Consider the following 26,325-nt stretch of genomic DNA (forward strand, 5'->3'; position numbering starts at 1 on the left):
TCTCATAAGCACAAAGTAGGAATTTAGCCAGAAAATGATATGTTGGACCCAAGTTGGGGGAAGGTGGGTAGTTGGATATCTTACTTCAACTGTTTTCATTTTAGCTACAGACTAGTGTCAACAGAGTACCTCGTGTGTACAAATGCTTTAAATCCTGTTCCAGGGTGGATGAAGTGGGTGAGTGGTTAAGGTGGCGGACTGCCCATACAGTGTGCTCTGCATGTGTGGATACAAATCCCACCATCGTCAAAGTCCGATCATGTTGGTTTTTGAAGGTCAGCACTGCTCCCAGTATAATTACGCTCTCTTTCGAGACACATCCAGAAATCGTTAGATGATCCCATCTGGCTAATCCATTGTAGCAAATACATTAAATAAAATAGAGGGTGTTGTGTTTATTAGAAAGTTAGTCTTTCATGGAGAGCCCAGAAGAATGTCTTTCCTTCAAGCATGGCCTTCTACTTAGTTTGGATATCTGGAAGGAATAGAAAGCAGCTCTTACTACTAAAGTGTCAGCTGTTTGAAGAGCCATTTATTTATGTCTGCCCTGCACTGACATATCCCTTCTGATGAGCAGTTTCCTGTAAATGTCTCAGATTGCAGAGATACTAACTACTGATATCCATATCCTGAGTAATGTGAGTACTTTAATATTCTCCTAAGAATATAGAGTTTTGCCACCTTCCACGAAAAGTGCCTTAAGAATGTAGTTTAATGTGTGCCTATATGTTGACATTCATAAGTACATAGGTTTCCACTCATACTCTGAAACTCACAGCTGGCCACATTCTGCCTTAAGACTACATATGGCACTCTGAGATATGGAAAACCTCCGGCTTTGTAGCTCGGTGGCAAAGCACGGATTTTTTGGAACCAGGGGACACGAGTTCAATCCTCATCAGGATCTTCTGTTTATCTTTTAAATCTTAACTCTTTTCAAGTTATTTCACCTAGGAATCACACCTCGTTTTAAGCTTGCTTATTGTCAACGTTCCCTTTTCTGCTTTTATCTTAGCAAGAAGACTTGAATAATACCAGAGAACTACGACTCATTCGTCTCCCCTTCCATTGCCTGACAAACGCCTGACAAACGCTGTTCTCACCCTGCTAGGCAAAACCAGATAATAACTCAATGTTTACCGTCCCTTGGAAAGGTTGAGCGAGTATCTGACCTCTCTTTCTGCTCAATCTGCTTCCACATAACGAGCGTTATAGGGCTCGAGCAGTGGCACCTTGGAGATTTTAATTTCTTTCCTCTCAAAACACTATAGCTCCCAGATACCTCGGCTCTCAGGAAAATGAGGTGAATCCTCAAAACCCCAGCCACCACTCACCATAAACTTCCTTTTCTCATGCTCTCTGTTCAAATGATACAACTTATCTTGTACTTAAAGTGAAAGTGAATGCAGGCAGACTTGTTTGATAGATTTGGTGACCTTGATTGGTTGGGGTGGATAAAGAAGTGAACCTGGTGTCTCAAGAAGTAGAATCAGGATGGGGATGAGGAAAAGAGAAATTGAGCATGGACCACAATCACAGGTTAGAGAAATACGTGTCATGAATGAAATCATTTTAAAAAGTTGACTTCTAGCAGGCATTATTTTTCAAAATTGCAGACAAATTAAAAATGAATTTTGTATTGGAGGAACAATCACAGCACACAAGAGGTACAATCTACTTTAGAGGAATAGCATATTTGGCTAAGGCCTTTGTGTGATGATGCTATCCTTTTGCCATTTATATGAGTAATATTTTATTCAATTTGGTTGATCAACATTTTTTGCAGCTCTTCAATTTATGGCTATTCATGCGACTATACTGTTTTTATTATTCTTGTTATTTAGCAAATTTCTTTTTGAATACACTGATGTGAATGCATAGTTCACAAGTCAGCACATCATAATGCAGTGAAACGAATCGTCCCGAAGGCGATGTGATCCTAGGGACCCGGAGGAGTCAGACAGGAAGATTCTGAATTGAAGTGAATAATCTTTAGCAAGCGCCATCTTTAATCTGAGTTTAATTTTTCCTTTCAGTGTAATGATTTAAAAAAGATAATGCAGTTGCTCGAGGTGAGGCTCGAACTCACAACCTCGGCATGGCTCAGTGCAAGTATTGCTGTATAAGTACCGCGCGCTAATCGATTGCGCCACTGGAGCTCACACATACACCATGAGTCCAACTGCGTGACCTAGAGGTGACTTAATAGACGACAGGATCGTCATCAACATACCGTATGCAAGATCAGCTCACATGCAAACATGTTACCCTGATTACTACAATTACAGTGGAACCGGAAAAGATTCTATAATTGTCCTGTAACATAAAATTCAGTCTTTTGAAAACCACATTCAATTATATCTCGTCAGTTCCGACAAAGTCTAGGGGAATCTAATTGTTATGTCTCATAAGCACAAAGGAGGAATTTAGCCAGAAAATGATATGTTGGACCCAAGTTGGGGGAAGGTGGGTAGTTGGATATCTTACTTCAACTGTTTTCATTTTAGCTACAGACTAGTGTCAACAGAGTACCTCGTGTGTACAAATGCTTTAAATCATGTTACAGGGTGGATGAAGTGGGTGAGTGGTTAAGGTGGCGGACTGCCCATACAGTGTGCTCTGCATGTGTGGATACAAATCCCACCATCGTCAAAGTCCGATCATGTTGGTTTTTGAAGGTCAGCACTGCTCCCAGTATAATTACGCTCTCTTTCGAGACACATCCAGAAATCGTTAGATGATCCCATCTGGCTAATCCATTGTAGCAAATACATTAAATAAAATAGAGGGTGTTGTGTTTATTAGAAAGTTAGTCTTTCATGGAGAGCCCAGAAGAATGTCTTTCCTTCAAGCATGGCCTTCTACTTAGTTTGGATATCTGGAAGGAATAGAAAGCAGCTCTTACTACTAAAGTGTCAGCTGTTTGAAGAGCCATTTATTTATGTCTGCCCTGCACTGACATATCCCTTCTGATGAGTAGTTTCCTGTAAATGTCTCAGATTGCAGAGATACTAACTACTGATATCCATATCCTGAGTAATGTGAGTTCTTTAATATTCTCCTAAGAATATAGAGTTTTGCCACCTTCCAAGAAAAGTGCCTTAAGAATGTAGTTTAATGTGTGCCTATATGTTGACATTCATAAGTACATAGGCTTCCACTCATACTCTGAAAGTCACAGCTGGCCACATTCTGCCTTAAGACTACATATGGCACTCTGAGATCGGAAACCGTCTGGCTTTGTAGCTCAGTGGCAAAGCACTAATTTTTTGGAACCAGGGGACACGAGTTCAATCCTCATCAGGGTCTTCTGTTTATCTTTTAAATCTTAACTCTTTTCAAGTTATTTCACCTAGGAATCACACCTCGTTTTAAGCTTGCTTATTGTCAACGTTCCCTTTTCTGCTTTTATCTTAACAAGAAGACTTGAATAATACCAGAGAACTACGACTCATTCGTCTCCCCTTCCGATTGCCTGACAAACGCTGTTCTCACCCTGCAAGGCAAAACCAGATAATAACTCAATGTTTACCGTCCCTTGGAAAGGTTGAGCGAGTATCTGACCTCTCTTTCTGCTCAATCTGCTTCCACATAACGAGCGTTATAGGGCTCGAGCAGTGGCACCTTGGAGATTTTAATTTCTTCCTCTCAAAACACTATAGCTCCCAGATACCTCGGCTCTCAGGAAAATGAGGTGAATCCTCAAAACCCCAGCCACCACTCACCATAAACTTCCTTTTCTCATGCTCTCTGTTCAAATGATACAACTTATCTTGTACTTAAAGTGAAAGTGAATGCAGGCAGACTTGTTTGATAGATTTGGTGACCTTGATTGGTTGGGATGGATAAAGAAGTGAACCTGGTGTCTCAAGAAGTAGAATCAGGATGGGGATGAGGAAAAGAGAAATTGAGCAGGGACCACAATCACAGGTTAGAGAAATACGTGTCATGAATGAAATCATTTTAAAAAGTTGACTTCTAGCAGGCATTATTTTTCAAAATTGCAGACAAATTAAAAATGAATTTTGTATTGGAGGAACAATCACAGCACACAAGAGGTACAATCTACTTTAGAGGAATAGCATATTTGGCTAAGGCCTTTGTGTGATGATGCTATCCTTTTGCCATTTATATGAGTTATATTTTATTCAATTTGGTTGATCAACATTTTTTGCAGCACTTCAATTTATGGCTATTCATGCGACTATACTGTTTTTATTATTCTTGTTATTTAGCAAATTTATTTTTGAATACACTGATGTGAATGCATAGTTCACAAGTCAGCACATCATAATGCAGTGAAACGAATCGTCCCGAAGGTGATGTGATCCTAGGGACCCGGAGGAGTTAGACAGGAAGATTCTGAATAGAAGTAAATAATCTTTAGCAAGCGCCATCTTTAATCTGAGTTTAATTTTTCCTTTCAGTGTAATGATTTAAAAAAGATAATGCAGTTGCTCGAGGTGAGGCTCGAACTCACAACCTCGGCATGGCTCAGTGCAAGTATTGCTGTATAAGTACCGCGCGCTAATCGATTGCGCCACTGGAGCTCACACATACACCATGAGTCCAACTGCGCCACCTAGAGGTGACTTAGTAGACGACAGGATCGTCATCAACATACCGTATGCAAGATCAGCTCACATGCAAACATGTTACCCTGATTACTACAATTACAGTGGAACCGGAAAAGATTCTATAATTGTCCTGTAACATAAAATTCAGTCTTTTGAAAACCACATTCAATTATATCTCGTCAGTTCCGACAAAGTCTAGGGGAATCTAATTGTTATGTCTCATAAGCACAAAGTAGGAATTTAGCCAGAAAATGATATGTTGGACCCAAGTTGGGGGAAGGTGGGTAGTTGGATATCTTACTTCAACTGTTTTCATTTTAGCTACAGACTAGTGTCAACAGAGTACCTCGTGTGTACAAATGCTTTAAATCCTGTTCCAGGGTGGATGAAGTGGGTGAGTGGTTAAGGTGGCGGACTGCCCATACAGTGTGCTCTGCATGTGTGGATACAAATCCCACCATCGTCAAAGTCCGATCATGTTGGTTTTTGAAGGTCAGCACTGCTCCCAGTATAATTACGCTCTCTTTCGAGACACATCCAGAAATCGTTAGATGATCCCATCTGGCTAATCCATTGTAGCAAATACATTAAATAAAATAGAGGGTGTTGTGTTTATTAGAAAGTTAGTCTTTCATGGAGAGCCCAGAAGAATGTCTTTCCTTCAAGCATGGCCTTCTACTTAGTTTGGATATCTGGAAGGAATAGAAAGCAGCTCTTACTACTAAAGTGTCAGCTGTTTGAAGAGCCATTTATTTATGTCTGCCCTGCACTGACATATCCCTTCTGATGAGTAGTTTCCTGTAAATGTCTCAGATTGCAGAGATACTAACTACTGATATCCATATCCTGAGTAATGTGAGTACTTTAATATTCTCCTAAGAATATAGAGTTTTGCCACCTTCCACGAAAAGTGCCTTAAGAATGTAGTTTAATGTGTGCCTATATGTTGACATTCATAAGTACATAGGTTTACACTCATACTCTGAAAGTCACAGCTGGCCGCATTCTGCCTTAAGACTACATATGGCACTCTGAGATATGGAAAACCTCCGGCTTTGTAGCTCGGTGGCAAAGCACGGATTTTTTGGAACCAGGGGACACGAGTTCAATCCTCATCAGGATCTTCTGTTTATCTTTTAAATCTTAACTCTTTTCAAGTTATTTCACCTAGGAATCACACCTCGTTTTAAGCTTGCTTATTGTCAACGTTCCCTTTTCTGCTTTTATCTTAGCAAGAAGACTTGAATAATACCAGAGAACTACGACTCATTCGTCTCCCCTTCCATTGCCTGACAAACGCCTGACAAACGCTGTTCTCACCCTGCTAGGCAAAACCAGATAATAACTCAATGTTTACCGTCCCTTGGAAAGGTTGAGCGAGTATCTGACCTCTCTTTCTGCTCAATCTGCTTCCACATAACGAGCGTTATAGGGCTCGAGCAGTGGCACCTTGGAGATTTTAATTTCTTTCCTCTCAAAACACTATAGCTCCCAGATACCTCGGCTCTCAGGAAAATGAGGTGAATCCTCAAAACCCCAGCCACCACTCACCATAAACTTCCTTTTCTCATGCTCTCTGTTCAAATGATACAACTTATCTTGTACTTAAAGTGAAAGTGAATGCAGGCAGACTTGTTTGATAGATTTGGTGACCTTGATTGGTTGGGGTGGATAAAGAAGTGAACCTGGTGTCTCAAGAAGTAGAATCAGGATGGGGATGAGGAAAAGAGAAATTGAGCATGGACCACAATCACAGGTTAGAGAAATACGTGTCATGAATGAAATCATTTTAAAAAGTTGACTTCTAGCAGGCATTATTTTTCAAAATTGCAGACAAATTAAAAATGAATTTTGTATTGGAGGAACAATCACAGCACACAAGAGGTACAATCTACTTTAGAGGAATAGCATATTTGGCTAAGGCCTTTGTGTGATGATGCTATCCTTTTGCCATTTATATGAGTAATATTTTATTCAATTTGGTTGATCAACATTTTTTGCAGCTCTTCAATTTATGGCTATTCATGCGACTATACTGTTTTTATTATTCTTGTTATTTAGCAAATTTCTTTTTGAATACACTGATGTGAATGCATAGTTCACAAGTCAGCACATCATAATGCAGTGAAACGAATCGTCCCGAAGGCGATGTGATCCTAGGGACCCGGAGGAGTCAGACAGGAAGATTCTGAATAGAAGTGAATAATCTTTAGCAAGCGCCATCTTTAATCTGAGTTTAATTTTTCCTTTCAGTGTAATGATTTAAAAAAGATAATGCAGTTGCTCGAGGTGAGGCTCGAACTCACAACCTCGGCATGGCTCAGTGCAAGTACTGCTGTATAAGTACCGCGCGCTAACCGATTGCGCCACTGGAGCTCACACATACACCATGAGTCCAACTGCGCCACCTAGAGGTGACTTAGTAGACGACAGGATCGTCATCAACATACCGTATGCAAGATCAGCTCACATGCAAACATGTTACCCTGATTACTACAATTACAGTGGAACCGGAAAAGATTCTATAATTGTCCTGTAACATAAAATTCAGTCTTTTGAAAACCACATTCAATTATATCTTGTCAGTTCCGACAAAGTCTAGGGGAATCTAATTGTTATGTCTCATAAGCACAAAGGAGGAATTTAGCCAGAAAATGATATGTTGGACCCAAGTTGGGGGAAGGTGGGTAGTTGGATATCTTACTTCAACTGTTTTCATTTTAGCTACAGACTAGTGTCAACAGAGTACCTCGTGTGTACAAATGCTTTAAATCATGTTACAGGGTGGATGAAGTGGGTGAGTGGTTAAGGTGGCGGACTGCCCATACAGTGTGCTCTGCATGTGTGGATACAAATCCCACCATCGTCAAAGTCCGATCATGTTGGTTTTTGAAGGTCAGCACTGCTCCCAGTATAATTACGCTATCTTTCGAGACACATCCAGAAATCGTTAGATGATCCCATCTGGCTAATCCATTGTAGCAAATACATTAAATAAAATAGAGGGTGTTGTGTTTATTAGAAAGTTAGTCTTTCATGGAGAGCCCAGAAGAATGTCTTTCCTTCAAGCATGGCCTTCTACTTAGTTTGGATATCTGGAAGGAATAGAAAGCAGCTCTTACTACTAAAGTGTCAGCTGTTTGAAGAGCCATTTATTTATGTCTGCCCTGCACTGACATATCCCTTCTGATGAGCAGTTTCCTGTAAATGTCTCAGATTGCAGAGATACTAACTACTGATATCCATATCCTGAGTAATGTGAGTTCTTTAATATTCTCCTAAGAATATAGAGTTTTGCCACCTTCCACGAAAAGTGCCTTAAGAATGTAGTTTAATGTGTGCCTATATGTTGACATTCATAAGTACATAGGTTTCCACTCATACTCTGAAACTCACAGCTGGCCACATTCTGCCTTAAGACTACATATGGCACTCTGAGATATGGAAATCCTCCGGCTTTGTAGCTCAGTGGCAAAGCACGGATTTTTTGGAACCAGGGGACACGAGTTCAATCCTCATCAGGATCTTCTGTTTATCTTTTAAATCTTAACTCTTTTCAAGTTATTTCACCTAGGAATCACACCTCGTTTTAAGCTTGCTTATTGTCAACGTTCCCTTTTCTGCTTTTATCTTAGCAAGAAGACTTGAATAATACCAGAGAACTACGACTCATTCGTCTCCCCTTCCGATTGCCTGACAAACGCTGTTCTCACCCTGCTAGGCAAAACCAGATAATAACTCAATGTTTACCGTCCCTTGGAAAGGTTGAGCGAGTATCTGACCTCTCTTTCTGCTCAATCTGCTTCCACATAACGAGCGTTATAGGGCTCGAGCAGTGGCACCTTGGAGATTTTAATTTCTTTCCTCTCAAAACACTATAGCTCCCAGATACCTCGGCTCTCAGGAAAATGAGGTGAATCCTCAAAACCCCAGCCACCACTCACCATAAACTTCCTTTTCTCATGCTCTCTGTTCAAATGATACAACTTATCTTGTACTTAAAGTGAAAGTGAATGCAGGCAGACTTGTTTGATAGATTTGGTGACCTTGATTGGTTGGGGTGGATAAAGAAGTGAACCTGGTGTCTCAAGAAGTAGAATCAGGATGGGGATGAGGAAAAGAGAAATTGAGCATGGACCACAATCACAGGTTAGAGAAATACGTGTCATGAATGAAATCATTTTAAAAAGTTGACTTCTAGCAGGCATTATTTTTCAAAATTGCAGACAAATTAAAAATGAATTTTGTATTGGAGGAACAATCACAGCACACAAGAGGTACAATCTACTTTAGAGGAATAGCATATTTGGCTAAGGCCTTTGTGTGATGATGCTATCCTTTTGCCATTTATATGAGTTATATTTTATTCAATTTGGTTGATCAACATTTTTTGCAGCTCTTCAATTTATGGCTATTCATGCGACTATACTGTTTTTATTATTCTTGTTATTTAGCAAATTTCTTTTTGAATACACTGATGTGAATGCATAGTTCACAAGTCAGCACATCATAATGCAGTGAAACGAATCGTCCCGAAGGCGATGTGATCCTAGGGACCCGGAGGAGTTAGACAGGAAGATTCTGAATAGAAGTAAATAATCTTTAGCAAGCGCCATCTTTAATCTGAGTTTAATTTTTCCTTTCATTGAAATGATTTAAAAAAGATAATGCAGTTGCTCCAGGTGAGGCTCAAACTCACAACCTCGGCATGGCTCAGTGCAAGTACTGCTGTATAAGTACCGCGCGCTAACCGATTGCGCCACTGGAGCTCACACATACACCATGAGTCCAACTGCGCCACCTAGAGGTGACTTAGTAGACGACAGGATCGTCATCAACATACCGTATGCAAGATCAGCTCACATGCAAACATGTTACCCTGATTACTACAATTACAGTGGAACCGGAAAAGATTCTATAATTGTCCTGTAACATAAAATTCAGTCTTTTGAAAACCACATTCAATTATATCTCGTCAGTTCCGACAAAGTCTAGGGGAATCTAATTGTTATGTCTCATAAGCACAAAGTAGGAATTTAGCCAGAAAATGATATGTTGGACCCAAGTTGGGGGAAGGTGGGTAGTTGGATATCTTACTTCAACTGTTTTCATTTTAGCTACAGACTAGTGTCAACAGAGTACCTCGTGTGTACAAATGCTTTAAATCCTGTTCCAGGGTGGATGAAGTGGGTGAGTGGTTAAGGTGGCGGACTGCCCATACAGTGTGCTCTGCATGTGTGGATACAAATCCCACCATCGTCAAAGTCCGATCATGTTGGTTTTTGAAGGTCAGCACTGCTCCCAGTATAATTACGCTCTCTTTCGAGACACATCCAGAAATCGTTAGATGATCCCATCTGGCTAATCCATTGTAGCAAATACATTAAATAAAATAGAGGGTGTTGTGTTTATTAGAAAGTTAGTCTTTCATGGAGAGCCCAGAAGAATGTCTTTCCTTCAAGCATGGCCTTCTACTTAGTTTGGATATCTGGAAGGAATAGAAAGCAGCTCTTACTACTAAAGTGTCAGCTGTTTGAAGAGCCATTTATTTATGTCTGCCCTGCACTGACATATCCCTTCTGATGAGCAGTTTCCTGTAAATGTCTCAGATTGCAGAGATACTAACTACTGATATCCATATCCTGAGTAATGTGAGTACTTTAATATTCTCCTAAGAATATAGAGTTTTGCCACCTTCCACGAAAAGTGCCTTAAGAATGTAGTTTAATGTGTGCCTATATGTTGACATTCATAAGTACATAGGTTTCCACTCATACTCTGAAACTCACAGCTGGCCACATTCTGCCTTAAGACTACATATGGCACTCTGAGATATGGAAAACCTCCGGCTTTGTAGCTCGGTGGCAAAGCACGGATTTTTTGGAACCAGGGGACACGAGTTCAATCCTCATCAGGATCTTCTGTTTATCTTTTAAATCTTAACTCTTTTCAAGTTATTTCACCTAGGAATCACACCTCGTTTTAAGCTTGCTTATTGTCAACGTTCCCTTTTCTGCTTTTATCTTAGCAAGAAGACTTGAATAATACCAGAGAACTACGACTCATTCGTCTCCCCTTCCATTGCCTGACAAACGCCTGACAAACGCTGTTCTCACCCTGCTAGGCAAAACCAGATAATAACTCAATGTTTACCGTCCCTTGGAAAGGTTGAGCGAGTATCTGACCTCTCTTTCTGCTCAATCTGCTTCCACATAACGAGCGTTATAGGGCTCGAGCAGTGGCACCTTGGAGATTTTAATTTCTTTCCTCTCAAAACACTATAGCTCCCAGATACCTCGGCTCTCAGGAAAATGAGGTGAATCCTCAAAACCCCAGCCACCACTCACCATAAACTTCCTTTTCTCATGCTCTCTGTTCAAATGATACAACTTATCTTGTACTTAAAGTGAAAGTGAATGCAGGCAGACTTGTTTGATAGATTTGGTGACCTTGATTGGTTGGGGTGGATAAAGAAGTGAACCTGGTGTCTCAAGAAGTAGAATCAGGATGGGGATGAGGAAAAGAGAAATTGAGCATGGACCACAATCACAGGTTAGAGAAATACGTGTCATGAATGAAATCATTTTAAAAAGTTGACTTCTAGCAGGCATTATTTTTCAAAATTGCAGACAAATTAAAAATGAATTTTGTATTGGAGGAACAATCACAGCACACAAGAGGTACAATCTACTTTAGAGGAATAGCATATTTGGCTAAGGCCTTTGTGTGATGATGCTATCCTTTTGCCATTTATATGAGTAATATTTTATTCAATTTGGTTGATCAACATTTTTTGCAGCTCTTCAATTTATGGCTATTCATGCGACTATACTGTTTTTATTATTCTTGTTATTTAGCAAATTTCTTTTTGAATACACTGATGTGAATGCATAGTTCACAAGTCAGCACATCATAATGCAGTGAAACGAATCGTCCCGAAGGCGATGTGATCCTAGGGACCCGGAGGAGTCAGACAGGAAGATTCTGAATTGAAGTGAATAATCTTTAGCAAGCGCCATCTTTAATCTGAGTTTAATTTTTCCTTTCAGTGTAATGATTTAAAAAAGATAATGCAGTTGCTCGAGGTGAGGCTCGAACTCACAACCTCGGCATGGCTCAGTGCAAGTATTGCTGTATAAGTACCGCGCGCTAATCGATTGCGCCACTGGAGCTCACACATACACCATGAGTCCAACTGCGTGACCTAGAGGTGACTTAATAGACGACAGGATCGTCATCAACATACCGTATGCAAGATCAGCTCACATGCAAACATGTTACCCTGATTACTACAATTACAGTGGAACCGGAAAAGATTCTATAATTGTCCTGTAACATAAAATTCAGTCTTTTGAAAACCACATTCAATTATATCTCGTCAGTTCCGACAAAGTCTAGGGGAATCTAATTGTTATGTCTCATAAGCACAAAGGAGGAATTTAGCCAGAAAATGATATGTTGGACCCAAGTTGGGGGAAGGTGGGTAGTTGGATATCTTACTTCAACTGTTTTCATTTTAGCTACAGACTAGTGTCAACAGAGTACCTCGTGTGTACAAATGCTTTAAATCATGTTACAGGGTGGATGAAGTGGGTGAGTGGTTAAGGTGGCGGACTGCCCATACAGTGTGCTCTGCATGTGTGGATACAAATCCCACCATCGTCAAAGTCCGATCATGTTGGTTTTTGAAGGTCAGCACTGCTCCCAGTATAATTACGCTCTCTTTCGAGACACATCCAGAAATCGTTAGATGATCCCATCTGGCTAATCCATTGTAGCAAATACATTAAATAAAATAGAGGGTGTTGTGTTTATTAGAAAGTTAGTCTTTCATGGAGAGCCCAGAAGAATGTCTTTCCTTCAAGCATGGCCTTCTACTTAGTTTGGATATCTGGAAGGAATAGAAAGCAGCTCTTACTACTAAAGTGTCAGCTGTTTGAAGAGCCATTTATTTATGTCTGCCCTGCACTGACATATCCCTTCTGATGAGTAGTTTCCTGTAAATGTCTCAGATTGCAGAGATACTAACTACTGATATCCATATCCTGAGTAATGTGAGTTCTTTAATATTCTCCTAAGAATATAGAGTTTTGCCACCTTCCAAGAAAAGTGCCTTAAGAATGTAGTTTAATGTGTGCCTATATGTTGACATTCATAAGTACATAGGCTTCCACTCATACTCTGAAAGTCACAGCTGGCCACATTCTGCCTTAAGACTACATATGGCACTCTGAGATCGGAAACCGTCTGGCTTTGTAGCTCAGTGGCAAAGCACTAATTTTTTGGAACCAGGGGACACGAGTTCAATCCTCATCAGGGTCTTCTGTTTATCTTTTAAATCTTAACTCTTTTCAAGTTATTTCACCTAGGAATCACACCTCGTTTTAAGCTTGCTTATTGTCAACGTTCCCTTTTCTGCTTTTATCTTAACAAGAAGACTTGAATAATACCAGAGAACTACGACTCATTCGTCTCCCCTTCCGATTGCCTGACAAACGCTGTTCTCACCCTGCAAGGCAAAACCAGATAATAACTCAATGTTTACCGTCCCTTGGAAAGGTTGAGCGAGTATCTGACCTCTCTTTCTGCTCAATCTGCTTCCACATAACGAGCGTTATAGGGCTCGAGCAGTGGCACCTTGGAGATTTTAATTTCTTCCTCTCAAAACACTATAGCTCCCAGATACCTCGGCTCTCAGGAAAATGAGGTGAATCCTCAAAACCCCAGCCACCACTCACCATAAACTTCCTTTTCTCATGCTCTCTGTTCAAATGATACAACTTATCTTGTACTTAAAGTGAAAGTGAATGCAGGCAGACTTGTTTGATAGATTTGGTGACCTTGATTGGTTGGGATGGATAAAGAAGTGAACCTGGTGTCTCAAGAAGTAGAATCAGGATGGGGATGAGGAAAAGAGAAATTGAGCAGGGACCACAATCACAGGTTAGAGAAATACGTGTCATGAATGAAATCATTTTAAAAAGTTGACTTCTAGCAGGCATTATTTTTCAAAATTGCAGACAAATTAAAAATGAATTTTGTATTGGAGGAACAATCACAGCACACAAGAGGTACAATCTACTTTAGAGGAATAGCATATTTGGCTAAGGCCTTTGTGTGATGATGCTATCCTTTTGCCATTTATATGAGTTATATTTTATTCAATTTGGTTGATCAACATTTTTTGCAGCACTTCAATTTATGGCTATTCATGCGACTATACTGTTTTTATTATTCTTGTTATTTAGCAAATTTATTTTTGAATACACTGATGTGAATGCATAGTTCACAAGTCAGCACATCATAATGCAGTGAAACGAATCGTCCCGAAGGCGATGTGATCCTAGGGACCCGGAGGAGTCAGACAGGAAGATTCTGAATAGAAGTGAATAATCTTTAGCAAGCGCCATCTTTAATCTGAGTTTAATTTTTCCTTTCAGTGTAATGATTTAAAAAAGATAATGCAGTTGCTCGAGGTGAGGCTCGAACTCACAACCTCGGCATGGCTCAGTGCAAGTATTGCTGTATAAGTACCGCGCGCTAATCGATTGCGCCACTGGAGCTCACACATACACCATGAGTCCAACTGCGCCACCTAGAGGTGACTTAGTAGACGACAGGATCGTCATCAACATACCGTATGCAAGATCAGCTCACATGCAAACATGTTACCCTGATTACTACAATTACAGTGGAACCGGAAAAGATTCTATAATTGTCCTGTAACATAAAATTCAGTCTTTTGAAAACCACATTCAATAATATCTCGTCAGTTCCGACAAAGTCTAGGGGAATCTAATTGTTATGTCTCATAAGCACAAAGTAGGAATTTAGCCAGAAAATGATATGTTGGACCCAAGTTGGGGGAAGGTGGGTAGTTGGATATCTTACTTCAACTGTTTTCATTTTAGCTACAGACTAGTGTCAACAGAGTACCTCGTGTGTACAAATGCTTTAAATCCTGTTCCAGGGTGGATGAAGTGGGTGAGTGGTTAAGGTGGCGGACTGCCCATACAGTGTGCTCTGCATGTGTGGATACAAATCCCACCATCGTCAAAGTCCGATCATGTTGGTTTTTGAAGGTCAGCACTGCTCCCAGTATAATTACGCTCTCTTTCGAGACACATCCAGAAATCGTTAGATGATCCCATCTGGCTAATCCATTGTAGCAAATACATTAAATAAAATAGAGGGTGTTGTGTTTATTAGAAAGTTAGTCTTTCATGGAGAGCCCAGAAGAATGTCTTTCCTTCAAGCATGGCCTTCTACTTAGTTTGGATATCTGGAAGGAATAGAAAGCAGCTCTTACTACTAAAGTGTCAGCTGTTTGAAGAGCCATTTATTTATGTCTGCCCTGCACTGACATATCCCTTCTGATGAGTAGTTTCCTGTAAATGTCTCAGATTGCAGAGATACTAACTACTGATATCCATATCCTGAGTAATGTGAGTACTTTAATATTCTCCTAAGAATATAGAGTTTTGCCACCTTCCACGAAAAGTGCCTTAAGAATGTAGTTTAATGTGTGCCTATATGTTGACATTCATAAGTACATAGGTTTACACTCATACTCTGAAAGTCACAGCTGGCCGCATTCTGCCTTAAGACTACATATGGCACTCTGAGATATGGAAAACCTCCGGCTTTGTAGCTCGGTGGCAAAGCACGGATTTTTTGGAACCAGGGGACACGAGTTCAATCCTCATCAGGATCTTCTGTTTATCTTTTAAATCTTAACTCTTTTCAAGTTATTTCACCTAGGAATCACACCTCGTTTTAAGCTTGCTTATTGTCAACGTTCCCTTTTCTGCTTTTATCTTAGCAAGAAGACTTGAATAATACCAGAGAACTACGACTCATTCGTCTCCCCTTCCATTGCCTGACAAACGCCTGACAAACGCTGTTCTCACCCTGCTAGGCAAAACCAGATAATAACTCAATGTTTACCGTCCCTTGGAAAGGTTGAGCGAGTATCTGACCTCTCTTTCTGCTCAATCTGCTTCCACATAACGAGCGTTATAGGGCTCGAGCAGTGGCACCTTGGAGATTTTAATTTCTTTCCTCTCAAAACACTATAGCTCCCAGATACCTCGGCTCTCAGGAAAATGAGGTGAATCCTCAAAACCCCAGCCACCACTCACCATAAACTTCCTTTTCTCATGCTCTCTGTTCAAATGATACAACTTATCTTGTACTTAAAGTGAAAGTGAATGCAGGCAGACTTGTTTGATAGATTTGGTGACCTTGATTGGTTGGGGTGGATAAAGAAGTGAACCTGGTGTCTCAAGAAGTAGAATCAGGATGGGGATGAGGAAAAGAGAAATTGAGCATGGACCACAATCACAGGTTAGAGAAATACGTGTCATGAATGAAATCATTTTAAAAAGTTGACTTCTAGCAGGCATTATTTTTCAAAATTGCAGACAAATTAAAAATGAATTTTGTATTGGAGGAACAATCACAGCACACAAGAGGTACAATCTACTTTAGAGGAATAGCATATTTGGCTAAGGCCTTTGTGTGATGATGCTATCCTTTTGCCATTTATATGAGTAATATTTTATTCAATTTGGTTGATCAACATTTTTTGCAGCTCTTCAATTTATGGCTATTCATGCGACTATACTGTTTTTATTATTCTTGTTATTTAGCAAATTTATTTTTGAATACACTGATGTGAATGCATAGTTCACAAGTCAGCACATCATAATGCAGTGAAACGAATCGTCCCGAAGGCGATGTGATCCTAGGGACCCGGAGGAGTCAGACAGGAAGATTCTGAATAGAAGTGAATAATCTTTAGCAAGCGCCATCTTTAATCTGAGTTTAATTTTTCCTTTCAGTGTAATGATTTAAAAAAGATAATGCAGTTGCTCGAGGTGAGGCTCGAACTCACAACCTCGGCATGGCTCAGTGCAAGTACTGCTGTATAAGTACCGCGCGCTAACCGATTGCGCCACTGGAGCTCACACATACACCATGAGTCCAACTGCGCCACCTAGAGGTGACTTAGTAGACGACAGGATCGTCATCAACATACCGTATGCAAGATCAGCTCACATGCAAACATGTTACCCTGATTACTACAATTACAGTGGAACCGGAAAAGATTCTATAATTGTCCTGTAACATAAAATTCAGTCTTTTGAAAACCACATTCAATTATATCTTGTCAGTTCCGACAAAGTCTAGGGGAATCTAATTGTTATGTCTCATAAGCACAAAGGAGGAATTTAGCCAGAAAATGATATGTTGGACCCAAGTTGGGGGAAGGTGGGTAGTTGGATATCTTACTTCAACTGTTTTCATTTTAGCTACAGACTAGTGTCAACAGAGTACCTCGTGTGTACAAATGCTTTAAATCATGTTACAGGGTGGATGAAGTGGGTGAGTGGTTAAGGTGGCGGACTGCCCATACAGTGTGCTCTGCATGTGTGGATACAAATCCCACCATCGTCAAAGTCCGATCATGTTGGTTTTTGAAGGTCAGCACTGCTCCCAGTATAATTACGCTCTCTTTCGAGACACATCCAGAAATCGTTAGATGATCCCATCTGGCTAATCCATTGTAGCAAATACATTAAATAAAATAGAGGGTTTTGTGTTTATTAGAAAGTTAGTCTTTCATGGAGAGCCCAGAAGAATGTCTTTCCTTCAAGCATGGCCTTCTACTTAGTTTGGATATCTGGAAGGAATAGAAAGCAGCTCTTACTACTAAAGTGTCAGCTGTTTGAAGAGCCATTTATTTATGTCTGCCCTGCACTGACATATCCCTTCTGATGAGCAGTTTCCTGTAAATGTCTCAGATTGCAGAGATACTAACTACTGATATCCATATCCTGAGTAATGTGAGTACTTTAATATTCTCCTAAGAATATAGAGTTTTGCCACCTTCCAAGAAAAGTGCCTTAAGAATGTAGTTTAATTTGTGCCTATATGTTGACATTCATAAGTACATAGGCTTCCACTCATACTCTGAAAGTCACAGCTGGCCACATTCTGCCTTAAGACTACATATGGCACTCTGAGATCGGAAACCGTCTGGCTTTGTAGCTCAGTGGCAAAGCACTAATTTTTTGGAACCAGGGGACACGAGTTCAATCCTCATCAGGGTCTTCTGTTTATCTTTTAAATCTTAACTCTTTTCAAGTTATTTCACCTAGGAATCACACCTCGTTTTAAGCTTGCTTATTGTCAACGTTCCCTTTTCTACTTTTATCTTAGCAAGAAGACTTGAATAATACCAGAGAACTACGACTCATTCGTCTCCCCTTCCGATTGCCTGACAAACGCCTGACAAACGCTGTTCTCACCCTGCTAGGCAAAACCAGATAATAACTCAATGTTTACCGTCCCTTGGAAAGGTTGAGCGAGTATCTGACCTCTCTTTCTGCTCAATCTGCTTCCACATAACGAGCGTTATAGGGCTCGAGCAGTGGCACCTTGGAGATTTTAATTTATTTCCTCTCAAAACACTATAGCTCCCAGATACCTCGGCTCTCAGGAAAATGAGGTGAATCCTCAAAACCCCAGCCACCACTCACCATAAACTTCCTTTTCTCATGCTCTCTGTTCAAATGATACAACTTATCTTGTACTTAAAGTGAAAGTGAATGCAGGCAGACTTGTTTGATAGATTTGGTGACCTTGATTGGTTGGGGTGGATAAAGAAGTGAACCTGGTGTCTCAAGAAGTAGAATCAGGATGGGGATGAGGAAAAGCGAAATTGAGCATGGACCACAATCACAGGTTAGAGAAATACGTGTCATGAATGAAATCATTTTAAAAAGTTGACTTCTAGCAGGCATTATTTTTCAAAATTGCAGACAAATTAAAAATGAATTTTGTATTGGAGGAACAATCACAGCACACAAGAGGTACAATCTACTTTAGAGGAATAGCATATTTGGCTAAGGCCTTTGTGTGATGATGCTATCCTTTTGCCATTTATATGAGTTATATTTTATTCAATTTGGTTGATCAACATTTTTTGCAGCTCTTCAATTTATGGCTATTCATGCGACTATACTGTTTTTATTATTCTTGTTATTTAGCAAATTTCTTTTTGAATACACTGATGTGAATGCATAGTTCACAAGTCAGCACATCATAATGCAGTGAAACGAATCGTCCCGAAGGCGATGTGATCCTAGGGACCCGGAGGAGTTAGACAGGAAGATTCTGAATAGAAGTAAATAATCTTTAGCAAGCGCCATCTTTAATCTGAGTTTAATTTTTCCATTCATTGAAATGATTTAAAAAAGATAACGCAGTTGCTCCAGGTGAGGCTCAAACTCACAACCTCGGCATGGCTCAGTGCAAGTACTGCTGTATAAGTACCGCGCGCTAACCGATTGCGCCACTGGAGCTCACACATACACCATGAGTCCAACTGCGCCACCTAGAGGTGACTTAGTAGACGACAGGATCGTCATCAACATACCGTATGCAAGATCAGCTCACATGCAAACATGTTACCCTGATTACTACAATTACAGTGGAACCGGAAAAGATTCTATAATTGTCCTGTAACATAAAATTCAGTCTTTTGAAAACCACATTCAATTATATCTCGTCAGTTCCGACAAAGTCTAGGGGAATCTAATTGTTATGTCTCATAAGCACAAAGTAGGAATTTAGCCAGAAAATGATATGTTGGACCCAAGTTGGGGGAAGGTGGGTAGTTGGATATCTTACTTCAACTGTTTTCATTTTAGCTACAGACTAGTGTCAACAGAGTACCTCGTGTGTACAAATGCTTTAAATCCTGTTCCAGGGTGGATGAAGTGGGTGAGTGGTTAAGGTGGCGGACTGCCCATACAGTGTGCTCTGCATGTGTGGATACAAATCCCACCATCGTCAAAGTCCGATCATGTTGGTTTTTGAAGGTCAGCACTGCTCCCAGTATAATTACGCTCTCTTTCGAGACACATCCAGAAATCGTTAGATGATCCCATCTGGCTAATCCATTGTAGCAAATACATTAAATAAAATAGAGGGTGTTGTGTTTATTAGAAAGTTAGTCTTTCATGGAGAGCCCAGAAGAATGTCTTTCCTTCAAGCATGGCCTTCTACTTAGTTTGGATATCTGGAAGGAATAGAAAGCAGCTCTTACTACTAAAGTGTCAGCTGTTTGAAGAGCCATTTATTTATGTCTGCCCTGCACTGACATATCCCTTCTGATGAGTAGTTTCCTGTAAATGTCTCAGATTGCAGAGATACTAACTACTGATATCCATATCCTGAGTAATGTGAGTACTTTAATATTCTCCTAAGAATATAGAGTTTTGCCACCTTCCACGAAAAGTGCCTTAAGAATGTAGTTTAATGTGTGCCTATATGTTGACATTCATAAGTACATAGGTTTCCACTCATACTCTGAACCTCACAGCTGGCCACATTCTGCCTTAAGACTACATATGGCACTCTGAGATATGGAAAACCTCCGGCTTTGTAGCTCGGTGGCAAAGCACGGATTTTTTGGAACCAGGGGACACGAGTTCAATCCTCATCAGGATCTTCTGTTTATCTTTTAAATCTTAACTCTTTTCAAGTTATTTCACCTAGGAATCACACCTCGTTTTAAGCTTGCTTATTGTCAACGTTCCCTTTTCTGCTTTTATCTTAGCAAGAAGACTTGAATAATACCAGAGAACTACGACTCATTCGTCTCCCCTTCCATTGCCTGACAAACGCCTGACAAACGCTGTTCTCACCCTGCTAGGCAAAACCAGATAATAACTCAATGTTTACCGTCCCTTGGAAAGGTTGAGCGAGTATCTGACCTCTCTTTCTGCTCAATCTGCTTCCACATAACGAGCGTTATAGGGCTCGAGCAGTGGCACCTTGGAGATTTTAATTTCTTTCCTCTCAAAACACTATAGCTCCCAGATACCTCGGCTCTCAGGAAAATGAGGTGAATCCTCAAAACCCCAGCCACCACTCACCATAAACTTCCTTTTCTCATGCTCTCTGTTCAAATGATACAACTTATCTTGTACTTAAAGTGAAAGTGAATGCAGGCAGACTTGTTTGATAGATTTGGTGACCTTGATTGGTTGGGGTGGATAAAGAAGTGAACCTGGTGTCTCAAGAAGTAGAATCAGGATGGGGATGAGGAAAAGAGAAATTGAGCATGGACCACAATCACAGGTTAGAGAAATACGTGTCATGAATGAAATCATTTTAAAAAGTTGACTTCTAGCAGGCATTATTTTTCAAAATTGCAGACAAATTAAAAATGAATTTTGTATTGGAGGAACAATCACAGCACACAAGAGGTACAATCTACTTTAGAGGAATAGCATATTTGGCTAAGGCCTTTGTGTGATGATGCTATCCTTTTGCCATTTATATGAGTAATATTTTATTCAATTTGGTTGATCAACATTTTTTGCAGCTCTTCAATTTATGGCTATTCATGCGACTATACTGTTTTTATTATTCTTGTTATTTAGCAAATTTCTTTTTGAATACACTGATGTGAATGCATAGTTCACAAGTCAGCACATCATAATGCAGTGAAACGAATCGTCCCGAAGGCGATGTGATCCTAGGGACCCGGAGGAGTCAGACAGGAAGATTCTGAATAGAAGTGAATAATCTTTAGCAAGCGCCATCTTTAATCTGAGTTTAATTTTTCCTTTCAGTGTAATGATTTAAAAAAGATAATGCAGTTGCTCGAGGTGAGGCTCGAACTCACAACCTCGGCATGGCTCAGTGCAAGTATTGCTGTATAAGTACCGCGCGCTAATCGATTGCGCCACTGGAGCTCACACATACACCATGAGTCCAACTGCGTGACCTAGAGGTGACTGAATAGACGACAGGATCGTCATCAACATACCGTATGCAAGATCAGCTCACATGCAAACATGTTACCCTGATTACTACAATTACAGTGGAACCGGAAAAGATTCTATAATTGTCCTGTTACATAAAATTCAGTCTTTTGAAAACCACATTCAATTATATCTCGTCAGTTCCGACAAAGTCTAGGGGAATCTAATTGTTATGTCTCATAAGCACAAAGGAGGAATTTAGCCAGAAAATGATATGTTGGACCCAAGTTGGGGGAAGGTGGGTAGTTGGATATCTTACTTCAACTGTTTTCATTTTAGCTACAGACTAGTGTCAACAGAGTACCTCGTGTGTACAAATGCTTTAAATCATGTTACAGGGTGGATGAAGTGGGTGAGTGGTTAAGGTGGCGGACTGCCCATACAGTGTGCTCTGCATGTGTGGATACAAATCCCACCATCGTCAAAGTCCGATCATGTTGGTTTTTGAAGGTCAGCACTGCTCCCAGTATAATTACGCTCTCTTTCGAGACACATCCAGAAATCGTTAGATGATCCCATCTGGCTAATCCATTGTAGCAAATACATTAAATAAAATAGAGGGTGTTGTGTTTATTAGAAAGTTAGTCTTTCATGGAGAGCCCAGAAGAATGTCTTTCCTTCAAGCATGGCCTTCTACTTAGTTTGGATATCTGGAAGGAATAGAAAGCAGCTCTTACTACTAAAGTGTCAGCTGTTTGAAGAGCCATTTATTTATGTCTGCCCTGCACTGACATATCCCTTCTGATGAGCAGTTTCCTGTAAATGTCTCAGATTGCAGAGATACTAACTACTGATATCCATATCCTGAGTAATGTGAGTACTTTAATATTCTCCTAAGAATATAGAGTTTTGCCACCTTCCAAGAAAAGTGCCTTAAGAATGTAGTTTAATTTGTGCCTATATGTTGACATTCATAAGTACATAGGCTTCCACTCATACTCTGAAAGTCACAGCTGGCCACATTCTGCCTTAAGACTACATATGGCACTCTGAGATCGGAAACCGTCTGGCTTTGTAGCTCAGTGGCAAAGCACTAATTTTTTGGAACCAGGGGACACGAGTTCAATCCTCATCAGGGTCTTCTGTTTATCTTTTAAATCTTAACTCTTTTCAAGTTATTTCACCTAGGAATCACACCTCGTTTTAAGCTTGCTTATTGTCAACGTTCCCTTTTTTGCTTTTATCTTAACAAGAAGACTTGAATAATACCAGAGAACTACGACTCATTCGTCTCCCCTTCCGATTGCCTGACAAACGCTGTTCTCACCCTGCAAGGCAAAACCAGATAATAACTCAATGTTTACCGTCCCTTGGAAAGGTTGAGCGAGTATCTGACCTCTCTTTCTGCTCAATCTGCTTCCACATAACGAGCGTTATAGGGCTCGAGCAGTGGCACCTTGGAGATTTTAATTTCTTTCCTCTCAAAACACTATAGCTCCCAGATACCTCGGCTCTCAGGAAAATGAGGTGAATCCTCAAAACCCCAGCCACCACTCACCATAAACTTCCTTTTCTCATGCTCTCTGTTCAAATGATACAACTTATCTTGTACTTAAAGTGAAAGTGAATGCAGGCAGACTTGTTTGATAGATTTGGTGACCTTGATTGGTTGGGATGGATAAAGAAGTGAACCTGGTGTCTCAAGAAGTAGAATCAGGATGGGGATGAGGAAAAGAGAAATTGAGCAGGGACCACAATCACAGGTTAGAGAAATACGTGTCATGAATGAAATCATTTTAAAAAGTTGACTTCTAGCAGGCATTATTTTTCAAAATTGCAGACAAATTAAAAATGAATTTTGTATTGGAGGAACAATCACAGCACACAAGAGGTACAATCTACTTTAGAGGAATAGCATATTTGGCTAAGGCCTTTGTGTGATGATGCTATCCTTTTGCCATTTATATGAGTTATATTTTATTCAATTTGGTTGATCAACATTTTTTGCAGCACTTCAATTTATGGCTATTCATGCGACTATACTGTTTTTATTATTCTTGTTATTTAGCAAATTTCTTTTTGAATACACTGATGTGAATGCATAGTTCACAAGTCAGCACATCATAATGCAGTGAAACGAATCGTCCCGAAGGTGATGTGATCCTAGGGACCCGGAGGAGTTAGACAGGAAGATTCTGAATAGAAGTAAATAATCTTTAGCAAGCGCCATCTTTAATCTGAGTTTAATTTTTCCTTTCATTGAAATGATTTAAAAAAGTTAATGCAGTTGCTCCAGGTGAGGCTCGAACTCACAACCTCGGCATGGCTCAGTGCAAGTACTGCTGTATAAGTACCGCGCGCTAACCGATTGCGCCACTGGAGCTCACACATACACCATGAGTCCAACTGCGCCACCTAGAGGTGACTTAGTAGACGACAGGATCGTCATCAACATACCGTATGCAAGATCAGCTCACATGCAAACATGTTACCCTGATTACTACAATTACAGTGGAACCGGAAAAGATTCTATAATTGTCCTGTAACATAAAATTCAGTCTTTTGAAAACCACATTCAATTATATCTTGTCAGTTCCGACAAAGTCTAGGGGAATCTAATTGTTATGTCTCATAAGCACAAAGGAGGAATTTAGCCAGAAAATGATATGTTGGACCCAAGTTGGGGGAAGGTGGGTAGTTGGATATCTTACTTCAACTGTTTTCATTTTAGCTACAGACTAGTGTCAACAGAGTACCTCATGTGTACAAATGCTTTAAATCCTGTTACAGGGTGGATGAAGTGGGTGAGTGGTTAAGGTGGCGGACTGCCCATACAGTGTGCTCTGCATGTGTGGATACAAATCCCACCATCGTCAAAGTCCGATCATGTTGGTTTTTGAAGGTCAGCACTGCTCCCAGTATAATCACGCTCTCTTTCGAGACACATCCAAAAATCGTTAGATGATCCCATCTGGCTAATCCATTGTAGCAAATACATTAAATAAAATAGAGGGTGTTGTGTTTATTAGAAAGTTAGTCTTTCATGGAGAGCCCAGAAGAATGTCTTTCCTTCAAGCATGGCCTTCAACTTAGTTTGGATATCTGGAAGGAATAGAAAGCAGCTCTTACTACTAAAGTGTCAGCTGTTTGAAGAGCCATTTATTTATGTCTGCCCTGCACTGACATATCCCTTCTGATGAGTAGTTTCCTGTAAATGTCTCAGATTGCAGAGATACTAACTACTGATATCCATATCCTGAGTAATGTGAGTTCTTTAATATTCTCCTAAGAATATAGAGTTTTGCCACCTTCCACGAAAAGTGCCTTAAGAATGTAGTTTAATGTGTGCCTATATGTTGACATTCATAAGTACATAGGTTTCCACTCATACTCTGAAACTCACAGCTGGCCACATTCTGCCTTAAGACTACATATGGCACTCTGAGATATGGAAATCCTCCGGCTTTGTAGCTCAGTGGCAAAGCACGGATTTTTTGGAACCTGGGGACACGAGTTCAATCCTCATCAGGATCTTCTGTTTATCTTTTAAATCTTAACTCTTTTCAAGTTATTTCACCTAGGAATCACACCTCGTTTTAAGCTTGCTTATTGTCAACGTTCCCTTTTCTACTTTTATCTTAGCAAGAAGACTTGAATAATACCAGAGAACTACGACTCATTCGTCTCCCCTTCCGATTGCCTGACAAACGCCTGACAAACGCTGTTCTCACCCTGCTAGGCAAAACCAGATAATAACTCAATGTTTACCGTCCCTTGGAAAGGTTGAGCGAGTATCTGACCTCTCTTTCTGCTCAATCTGCTTCCACATAACGAGCGTTATAGGGCTCGAGCAGTGGCACCTTGGAGATTTTAATTTCTTTCCTCTCAAAACACTATAGCTCCCAGATACCTCGGCTCTCAGGAAAATGAGGTGAATCCTCAAAACCCCAGCCACCACTCACCATAAACTTCCTTTTCTCATGCTCTCTGTTCAAATGATACAACTTATCTTGTACTTAAAGTGAAAGTGAATGCAGGCAGACTTGTTTGATAGATTTGGTGACCTTGATTGGTTGGGGTGGATAAAGAAGTGAACCTGGTGTCTCAAGAAGTAGAATCAGGATGAGGATGAGGAAAAGAGAAATTGAGCATGGACCACAATCACAGGTTAGAGAAATACGTGTCATGAATGAAATCATTTTAAAAAGTTGACTTCTAGCAGGCATTATTTTTCAAAATTGCAGACAAATTAAAAATGAATTTTGTATTGGAGGAACAATCACAGCACACAAGAGGTACAATCTACTTTAGAGGAATAGCATATTTGGCTAAGGCCTTTGTGTGATGATGCTATCCTTTTGCCATTTATATGAGTTATATTTTATTCAATTTGGTTGATCAACATTTTTTGCAGCTCTTCAATTTATGGCTATTCATGCGACTATACTGTTTTTATTATTCTTGTTATTTAGCAAATTTCTTTTTGAATACACTGATGTGAATGCATAGTTCACAAGTCAGCACATCATAATGCAGTGAAACGAATCGTCCCGAAGGCGATGTGATCCTAGGGACCCGGAGGAGTCAGACAGGAAGATTCTGAATAGAAGTGAATAATCTTTAGCAAGCGCCATCTTTAATCTGAGTTTAATTTTTCCTTTCAGTGTAATGATTTAAAAAAGATAATGCAGTTGCTCGAGGTGAGGCTCGAACTCACAACCTCGGCATGGCTCAGTGCAAGTATTGCTGTATAAGTACCGCGCGCTAATCGATTGCGCCACTGGAGCTCACACATACACCATGAGTCCAACTGCGCCACCTAGAGGTGACTTAGTAGACGACAGGATCGTCATCAACATACCGTATGCAAGATCAGCTCACATGCAAACATGTTACCCTGATTACTACAATTACAGTGGAACCGGAAAAGATTCTATAATTGTCCTGTAACATAAAATTCAGTCTTT

At 40.2% G+C, this 26,325-nt stretch overlaps 11 non-coding genes across 11 annotated transcripts; all 11 read right to left on the reverse strand.

Moving 5' to 3' along the window:
• Positions 1 to 2,064: 2,064 nt before the first annotated feature.
• TRNAI-UAU (transfer RNA isoleucine (anticodon UAU)) lies at positions 2,065 to 2,159 on the reverse strand. Its single transcript has 2 exons — positions 2,122 to 2,159; positions 2,065 to 2,100 (listed from the first exon to the last, which is right to left on the reverse strand). It is a non-coding gene; the product is annotated as a tRNA-Ile (tRNA).
• Positions 2,160 to 4,455: 2,296 nt separating this feature from the next.
• On the reverse strand, positions 4,456 to 4,550 carry TRNAI-UAU (transfer RNA isoleucine (anticodon UAU)). Its single transcript has 2 exons — positions 4,513 to 4,550; positions 4,456 to 4,491 (listed from the first exon to the last, which is right to left on the reverse strand). It is a non-coding gene; the product is annotated as a tRNA-Ile (tRNA).
• A 2,308-nt stretch (positions 4,551 to 6,858) lies between these two features.
• Positions 6,859 to 6,953, reverse strand: TRNAI-UAU (transfer RNA isoleucine (anticodon UAU)). The gene is made up of 2 exons: positions 6,916 to 6,953; positions 6,859 to 6,894 (listed from the first exon to the last, which is right to left on the reverse strand). It is a non-coding gene; the product is annotated as a tRNA-Ile (tRNA).
• Positions 6,954 to 9,251: 2,298 nt separating this feature from the next.
• On the reverse strand, positions 9,252 to 9,346 carry TRNAI-UAU (transfer RNA isoleucine (anticodon UAU)). The gene is made up of 2 exons: positions 9,309 to 9,346; positions 9,252 to 9,287 (listed from the first exon to the last, which is right to left on the reverse strand). It is a non-coding gene; the product is annotated as a tRNA-Ile (tRNA).
• A 2,308-nt stretch (positions 9,347 to 11,654) lies between these two features.
• Positions 11,655 to 11,749, reverse strand: TRNAI-UAU (transfer RNA isoleucine (anticodon UAU)). The gene is made up of 2 exons: positions 11,712 to 11,749; positions 11,655 to 11,690 (listed from the first exon to the last, which is right to left on the reverse strand). It is a non-coding gene; the product is annotated as a tRNA-Ile (tRNA).
• Positions 11,750 to 14,045: 2,296 nt separating this feature from the next.
• On the reverse strand, positions 14,046 to 14,140 carry TRNAI-UAU (transfer RNA isoleucine (anticodon UAU)). The gene is made up of 2 exons: positions 14,103 to 14,140; positions 14,046 to 14,081 (listed from the first exon to the last, which is right to left on the reverse strand). It is a non-coding gene; the product is annotated as a tRNA-Ile (tRNA).
• Positions 14,141 to 16,448: 2,308 nt separating this feature from the next.
• TRNAI-UAU (transfer RNA isoleucine (anticodon UAU)) lies at positions 16,449 to 16,543 on the reverse strand. The gene is made up of 2 exons: positions 16,506 to 16,543; positions 16,449 to 16,484 (listed from the first exon to the last, which is right to left on the reverse strand). It is a non-coding gene; the product is annotated as a tRNA-Ile (tRNA).
• A 2,308-nt stretch (positions 16,544 to 18,851) lies between these two features.
• TRNAI-UAU (transfer RNA isoleucine (anticodon UAU)) lies at positions 18,852 to 18,946 on the reverse strand. The gene is made up of 2 exons: positions 18,909 to 18,946; positions 18,852 to 18,887 (listed from the first exon to the last, which is right to left on the reverse strand). It is a non-coding gene; the product is annotated as a tRNA-Ile (tRNA).
• Positions 18,947 to 21,254: 2,308 nt separating this feature from the next.
• Positions 21,255 to 21,349, reverse strand: TRNAI-UAU (transfer RNA isoleucine (anticodon UAU)). The gene is made up of 2 exons: positions 21,312 to 21,349; positions 21,255 to 21,290 (listed from the first exon to the last, which is right to left on the reverse strand). It is a non-coding gene; the product is annotated as a tRNA-Ile (tRNA).
• A 2,297-nt stretch (positions 21,350 to 23,646) lies between these two features.
• Positions 23,647 to 23,741, reverse strand: TRNAI-UAU (transfer RNA isoleucine (anticodon UAU)). The gene is made up of 2 exons: positions 23,704 to 23,741; positions 23,647 to 23,682 (listed from the first exon to the last, which is right to left on the reverse strand). It is a non-coding gene; the product is annotated as a tRNA-Ile (tRNA).
• Positions 23,742 to 26,050: 2,309 nt separating this feature from the next.
• On the reverse strand, positions 26,051 to 26,145 carry TRNAI-UAU (transfer RNA isoleucine (anticodon UAU)). The gene is made up of 2 exons: positions 26,108 to 26,145; positions 26,051 to 26,086 (listed from the first exon to the last, which is right to left on the reverse strand). It is a non-coding gene; the product is annotated as a tRNA-Ile (tRNA).
• Positions 26,146 to 26,325: the final 180 nt, after the last annotated feature.

The sequence above is a fragment of the Pleurodeles waltl genome, chromosome 6 (assembly GCF_031143425.1).
Source record: "Pleurodeles waltl isolate 20211129_DDA chromosome 6, aPleWal1.hap1.20221129, whole genome shotgun sequence".
Classification (NCBI taxonomy): Eukaryota; Metazoa; Chordata; class Amphibia; order Caudata; family Salamandridae; genus Pleurodeles; species Pleurodeles waltl.